Here is an 8149-nt window from a genome sequence, read left to right as displayed (position 1 = left end):
AAAAAAACACAACACATGGCAGAAATAATAAAACAATATAAAAAACTACACCCCACCCAAGCTATTATTTAATTGTCCCTGAATTCCATTGTTGTCTAGCTTCAAATTGTATCATTTGCGAAATATATCAATAATTAGTGTCCCACTAATTAGACTGGATAAGTCTAAATACCATCTGCAAAAAATGATAATCTGTTTTATTATATATTTTTTTTTATGTAGGTGCAGACGTGACTGTGTGGTAAGAAGTTCTCTTCCCTCCCACATGCTCCTGGGTTCAGTCCCACTCTGGTACCTTGATTAAGTGCCTTCCAGTTATGGCTTCAGGCCGACCAAAGCCTGGTTAGAGAATGAAACTAATGCTATACTTTTATCTTTCCATTATAAGAATTGCAAACATTTGTCAATATATCATCAGTTGTTTCTCTTTGCACCCTGCTAGCACGGATGACAGTCATCGAATTGATTTTGAAATCTAAATCAAAATTAATTTGATGACTGGCATCTGGCTAGTGGGGTGCAAAGAGCATCACTCAAGTGTGATCGTTGATAGAGCGGCTATTCGAGTATGATTGTTACCAGCGTCACCTTACTGGCACTTATGCCTGTGCTAGTAGGGTGCCAAGAGCACCATCCAAGCATGATCGTTGCCAGAGCAGCCAACTGGCTTCTGTACCTGTGGTACGTAAAAGGGCACCATTCGAGTGTGATCGTTACCAACGTCGCTTCACTGGCACCTGTGCCGGTGGCACATGTAAAAACATTTGAGCGAGGTCATTGCCAGTACCACCTGACTGGCCCCCATGCCGGCGGCACGTAAAAGCACCCAATACACTCATGGAGTGGTTGGCATTAGGAAGGGCATCCAGCTGTAGAAAACCATGCCAGATCAAGATTGGAGTCTGGTGCAGCCATCTGGTTCGCCAGCCCTCAGTCAAAATCGTCCAACCCATGCTAGCATGGAAAGTGGACATTAAACTATGATGATGATGATGATGATGATGATGTTTGTTTATATTTACAAATGTGTTGCAATTCTTGTACTGAAAAGATAAAAGTAATTGAAAACCTTAGCAAGATTTCATTCCCCAAACAGATGGGCATATAACAAGATGACAGCCTGAACACAAGGATGTTTCACAAGACACAGCTTTATGTATGGATGTACCAGATGAGACCCAGACTGCAAAACGGATGCCAAACAGCATGTTGAACAGAGTCCCACCCTTAACTCTTTAGTGTTTAACCCGGCCAAATCCGGCCCAATATATTCTACATATTTTATATTCAAACTGGCCATATCTAGCCTCTCACACATAACCTACATTGACATTCTAAAAATAAACAATCACATCACTGAAACCTCAAAGCTATAAGATAATGCAGGATTAATTCAAAACAATTTGAGTGAAAACGTATTACATTTAACTGAGTAATCTGAACACTAAAGGGTTAAGGGACAATAGTAGGATGGGTTGAAATGTTTGCTTTACAAAATAAAGATTAACACCTAATCCATCTTCTGGTGACTTAAGAAATTATTACCATTCTCTCAACTGACACTGCGGAGTTCCTGAAGCAGATCCGACAGAAACATAGCCTGACTGCAGATGACATCAGGCGGCCCAAACTGTGCCAGTGCACTTCAACACACTAATCAATATATACCCACTAGCTCAAAATATAAAATATATACACACACACGTGTATATATATATATAATATATATATATATATATATATATATATTATATATATATATATATATATATGTATGTATGTATGTATCTATGTATGTATGTATGTATGTATGTACGTAACATACAGGAGAAGGTAGCTCAGGTAACTGGGATACTCCGACATAAAACCTGCGTCTCAGTGGTTACCGATGATGTTGACTTGTTCTTCTTTTCGGATTATGGCTGCTGTTGCTTAGTGAGTGGGATTGACTCAGTGCACAGCCTTTCCTCACTTTAAAAAAAATCTTCTTGCACAGGCATTGCACAATAACAACATTGATTAAGCTTCATGCAATGGCCACACTCAATAACGAGGGAGCAGCCACCATGTATATATATATATATATGTATGTATGTATATGTGCATGCATGTATATATATATACAGATAGATAGATAGATAGATAGATAGATAGACAGACAGATAGATATAGATATCTACCAAAGCAAACACAGAAGTCTAGTGCAGGCTTCTGCTTGGTCAACTCCTGTCAAACCATCCCACCCATGCCAGCATGGGAAGCAGATGTTAAACGATGATGACGTTGATCTATATGTATGTCACTAAGTTACAAGGATGTAAACAAACCAACATCGGTTGTCAACCAATGGTGATGGGGATGAACAGACACAAACATACAAATATACACATATATATTACAGGCTTCTTTCAGTTTCCATCTACCAAATCTACTCACAAGGCTTTGGTCAGCCTGAGGCTATAGTAGAAGACACTTACCCAAGGTGCCACACAGTAGGACTGAACCTGGAACCATACGGTTAGGAAGCAAGCTTCTTACCACGCAGCCATGCTGGCAAATTATTATATATATCTATATAAGACTAGTAGAGTTAGAGTTTGGAATATCTGACTAAAGGATAAAAGTATCCATTATATTACTGGTATAATTACCCATGTTAACCCCTGGACATATATATATGCTAGCATATTATGCTCATAGATTACCGATGATGGCAAAAATAAATGAGAGTTTGTCAGGAATCAAATTTAACCCTTTCGTTACTGTATTTCTGTTGAGATGCTCTGGGTTTCTTTCAATTAATTTTAAATATAACAAAGAATTTAGTAAAATAACTTGGTTATCATTCAGCTAGTGTTAGGAACGTAAATTGTGACTAAGGTTTGATGGAAGATTTTAATTCAAAACTCATGAAAAGAAGACATTTTTACTACAGAGCCAGAGCTGGCTTCAGCCATGTTGGTAATGAAAGGGTTAAGAATTATTTCTCTATTATATATATTAACCATTTTGTTACAATATTTCTGCTGAGATGCTCTGTATTTCTTTCAATTACTTTAAATATAAAAAAGAATTTAGTAAAATAACTTAGTTATCATTCAGCTAGTGTTAGGAACATAAATTGTGACTAAAGTTTGGTGGAAGATTTTAATTCAGAACTTTTGAAAACAAGACGTTTGTACTAAGGAGCCAGAGGTGGTTTCAGCCGGTTTGGTAATGAAAGGGTTAAAGTAAATAGAAAATGGAGAAATACTGATCAACAACAATTGACTGACATCAATTATTATTTTTTAATTCAATACAAATAGACTGCATCCCGTCTAACAGCTGTTTCTGCTTACAGTGTCACATGGTATTGCCATTGATATGCTAACAAATAATATTCATCATATTTGGTAATAAAACCGAACTGGAACATGGAGTTTCATCAGAGTGAAGAAAAATTCAAACATAAAAGAAAAGAGAGCCTAGAGAGGAAAAGGAAAGGCTGAATATGTTTAAATCACACCATTTTGTTAATGAGTCTCTTTATATACTTGAAAATTAATTTTACCAATATGGTCATTTTTTTATATGCTAGCCACTGAAATAATCATATTAATGATTATAGCCTCAGTTTATGAGTTATCATCATCGTTTAACATCCGCTTTCCGTGCTAGCATGGGTTGGACGGTTCAACCAGGGTCTGGGAAGCCAGGGGCTGCACCAGGCTCCAGTCTGATTTGGCAGTGTTTCTACAGCTGGATGCCCTTCCTAATGCCAACCACTCGGGGAGTGTAGTGGGTGCTTTTTACATGCCACCGGCACAGGGGCCGGAGGAGACTGGCAACAGCCATGATTGGTTGGTGCCTTTTATGGAAGCCAGTCAAGGCGGCGCTGGCATCGGCCACATTCGGACGGTGCTTTTTACATGCCACCAGCACGGGTATCACAACTACAATTTCCATTTGATTTTCATTTTGATGTTGATGTACTTGACTCAATATATCTCCTCAAGCACAGCAGGTTGCCCTACGATCCAAGGTACTTTTGAATGGGCTGGGGTTGGATATGCAAAACTGGTGCAAGAAACAGCCATGAACTCACTTTATTTGCCAGGTCTTCACAGTCACAGCATATCTCCAGAGGTGTTGGTCTTTGATCGTTGCCTCTGTGAGACCCAATGTTCAAAGGTCATGCTTCACCACCTCATCCCATGTCTTCCTGGGTCTACTTCTACCCCAGATTCTAGTGGTGACACTCTCTGAGCATCCACCCCCACTACTAACTTGGTCACTTATGTAGCAGAAGCTATGAACTACTTCTAGTTTCTCCCCCTGGAATGTGATGGAATCTGCTTTTTGAGCATCTGTGGTGTTTACTGTCGCTTTGCATCTGCCACACAAGAAAGCTATCTTCCTGGTTAACCTTCCTTTGATATTGCTGCACCTCTTATGTGTCCATAGCTTACACTGGGTACATCTTATGGAGTTTCTACCGACACCTTTTCTACAGATCAAGCAGGGCCAGCTACCTGAAGGGGTGTGTGATGAGTTCGCCTTCCTACTTACTATAACTTTGGTCTTTGCTACATTGACTCTAAGGCCTTTTGATTCTAAACCTAGATTCCACACACAAATTTTCTTTTCTATCTCTGGTAGTGCATAGAGGAGCTCCCAGGGGTAACCCATCTTGAATTCCTCTGTTATTGCCTGGAGGACTATGATGAATAAAAGGGGACTGAGGATGATCCTTGGTGGACCCCTAATTCTACCCAGAATTCTTTACTATACTCATTGCCAATCCTAACCTTACTAATGGCCTTTCTGTAAAGGGCCTGTACAGCCCTTATTAACCATTCTTTAATTCCCAGATTCCACATTGCCCTCCAGATAAGGGATTGGGGGAGCCTGTCAAAGGCTTTCTCCAAGTCCACAAAGCTAAGTATAGGGGTTTATCTTTAGCTAGGTATTTCTCTTGCAGTTGCTGCACCAAGAATATGGCATCAGTGGTGCTTCTACCTGGCACATAACCAAACTGCATCCCATCTACTTTTGTAGCAGTTGACTATGGTGCTGCTACGCCAGTCATTGGGTATGACTCCATCATGAACTACTTGGTTTACAATGCGGGTGACTAGGCCATCGCCCACACCACCAGATGTTTTAAGCATCTCAGCAGTGATTCCTGATAGGCACGGGGGCTTTTCCTGGCTTCATACCTTTAATTGCTTTATCTACCAGGGAGTTGTCTATTCAAATAGCTGGTCCCTCTAAGGGTCAACATTTGGCAGGCTCTCCTCCTCCCATTTATTCTCCACGTTCAGCAGTCTTTCATAATGGCTTCTCCAAGCCTCTTTCTTTTCAGAATCATTAAAAGCAAGTGCACCATCATCCATGCAGACACATTTCTCTCCTGTGACATCACAATTTTCTCTCACACACTGTCTTGCAATCCGAAATACCTCAGTTCTTTGGTCCTCACGTCTCTGGACATTGGCAAACTTCTTCTTTTCTGCTTCACTCTTGGCTATGTATAACTGCTGCCCAGCCTCCCTTTTGGCTACCTGGTACAGTTCCCTGCTACCTCCAGGCTTTCCAGGCCTGTTTCTTTGCTCTAATGGCTTTGTCTACTGTACTATTCCACCACCACATAACTTTAGGTCTGGAAGGGACTTTGCACCATCTGCAGACTTGGTCTGTGGCACTCAGCAAGCTGTTCCATAGGAATTTCCAGCTACCTTCTATGTCCGACGTCTGTAGCTCCTCCTCCCTCTCATCAAATATGTATAACTGCTGCCCAGCCTCCCTTTTGGCTACCTGGTACAGTTCCCTGCTACCTCCAGGCTTTCCAGGCCTTACAAATATTCTTCACACTAATGAAAATGACAATGCATAAATTTAATTATAATTACTATGGTTTTTTCTTACATATTTTTATTGTCCTTTGAAATGCACGTATGCATTCAATCCTATTTTGTATTAACTCTAATTCTGATTCAACATCTTTTTTCTCCTCCATTTTTCTATAATTGTTTATGGTATTTTTTATAACAATATTTTTCAACTACTATTTTCATATTCTTATTACTTGCTCTGGCTGTTTTTTATGAATATGATGAATCTTTATTAGAAATCATTCTCAGTCATTTGACTGCGGCCATGCTGGAACACTGCCTTTAGTCAAGCAAATCGACCCCGGGACTTATTCTTTGTAAGCCCAGTACTTATTCTATCGGTCTCTTTTGCCAAACCGCTAAGTGACGGGGATATAGACACACCAGCATCAGTTGTCAAGCAATGCTAGGGGGACAAACACACACACACAAACACACATATATATATATACATATATACGACAGGCTTCTTTCAGTTTCCGTCTACCAAATCCACTCACAAGGCATTGGTCGGCCCGAGGCTATAATAGAAGATACTTGCCCAAGGTGCCACGCAGTGGGACTGAACCCGGAACCATGTGGTTGGTTGTTTTATTTATTATTTTGCACATTACTTAATCATCGTTATATGTTTTCTCTTATATCTTTCTATATGTAATTTTTCTAAACGTTATAATTTAGTTTTTTGTTATTGAATTGATAAAAGGTGGGTTTTTTCCTAATTATATATATATATATATATATATATATATATATATATATATATATATATATATATATATATATATATATATATATATATATATATATATATATTATATTTTGTGAAATTTGATTTAGTATTACTAAATTGAATTTTTCACTGTAAGTTTGGAATAATATTCCCTCATATTATTATATATATATAAATACACACACACAAAAACACACACACATATATATGCACACACCCACACACACACACACACACACACACAGAGTAGCATCTGGACAAAAAGCTTTCTTTCAAATAAGAAAATGGTTCCAAAACAGAAGGAAAAAAGCAAGAAACTGCAAAATGAGAAAAGAAAGATGTTGAACGCGAATAGATAGGCAGGGCAAGAAGGATATCTGAGAATGTGTAAAGGTTATAAGAGGGTGCTGTGATAACATATGGATATTGTATGATATCAGTGTGAACACAGGATGTCAGCTGATATTGGGAGAGGGATTCGGTGGGGGGGGGGAGTCGTGAACACAGAGACCCCCTGGGTGAGGTTGAGAGGGAGAGAGAAACACAGAGAGAGACAGAGACATAGAGAGACAGACAGACAGAGACAGAGAGATAGAGAGAGAGGGAGGGAGGAAGGAGATGGATGGAGAAAGAGAGGGAGATGGAGACAGAGAGAGAGAGAGTGAGATAATGGATGGATGGATAGACAGAGAAAGAGTCAGACAGAGAGACCGTCCTTCAGTTTTTGCTTAGTGACTCCTTTAAAAGGCATTTGTTGTCCCCAGGGCTCTAACAGAAAACATTTGCCCATGCCATACATATGTATATGTATACATATGTATGTGATGTATTCCTCCAAGAAGTCTTTGAGCAAAATGGATTCAGACATGGGCGCTCAACGCTGAGCCAGATACTATGCCTATGCAGACTTATTGAAGAATCAAAAGCATTTAATCGCAATCTTGCAATGGTATTTGTAGACTTTTCTAAAGCGTTCGATTCTGTAGATAGGTGCAAGATGTTTGAAATCCTTAAGCTCTATGGGATACCAGACAAAATCATTTCTGCCATCAAGGTCCTCTACACAGATACGTCTTCAACCATCTTAACCCCTGACGGAGAAACATCATCTTTCTCAATCAAAGCCGGAATACTGCAGGGAGACACACTCGCCCCATTTCTTTTCATCATTGTTGTTGATTATGTGCTACGTATGTCAGTTGATACCATCTCTGGCAAGGGCTTTGAAATAAAACCAAGAAGAAGTTCCAGACACCCAGCTGAGTACTTGACAGACACTGACTTTGCTGACGACATCGCTCTTATCAGTGATTCTCTCTCCAATGCCCAGTCTCTTTTACAATCTCTTGAACAAGCCTCAAATTGTGTAGGTCTTTACCTCAATGAGGCCAAAACTGAATACATAAACAAGTGCCTGTCCAACAGTGATTGCATCATCCATACTCTCAACAATGCGCCCTTAAATATGGTTTCTGATTATAAATATCTTGGGTCATACATATCATCATCTGGAAAAGACTTTCTAACTAGAAAGGGTATG

Source organism: Octopus sinensis, linkage group LG29 (genome assembly GCF_006345805.1).
Source record: "Octopus sinensis linkage group LG29, ASM634580v1, whole genome shotgun sequence".
In the NCBI taxonomy this organism is placed as follows: Eukaryota; Metazoa; Mollusca; class Cephalopoda; order Octopoda; family Octopodidae; genus Octopus; species Octopus sinensis.
Note: the sequence above shows the minus strand (reverse complement) of the source record.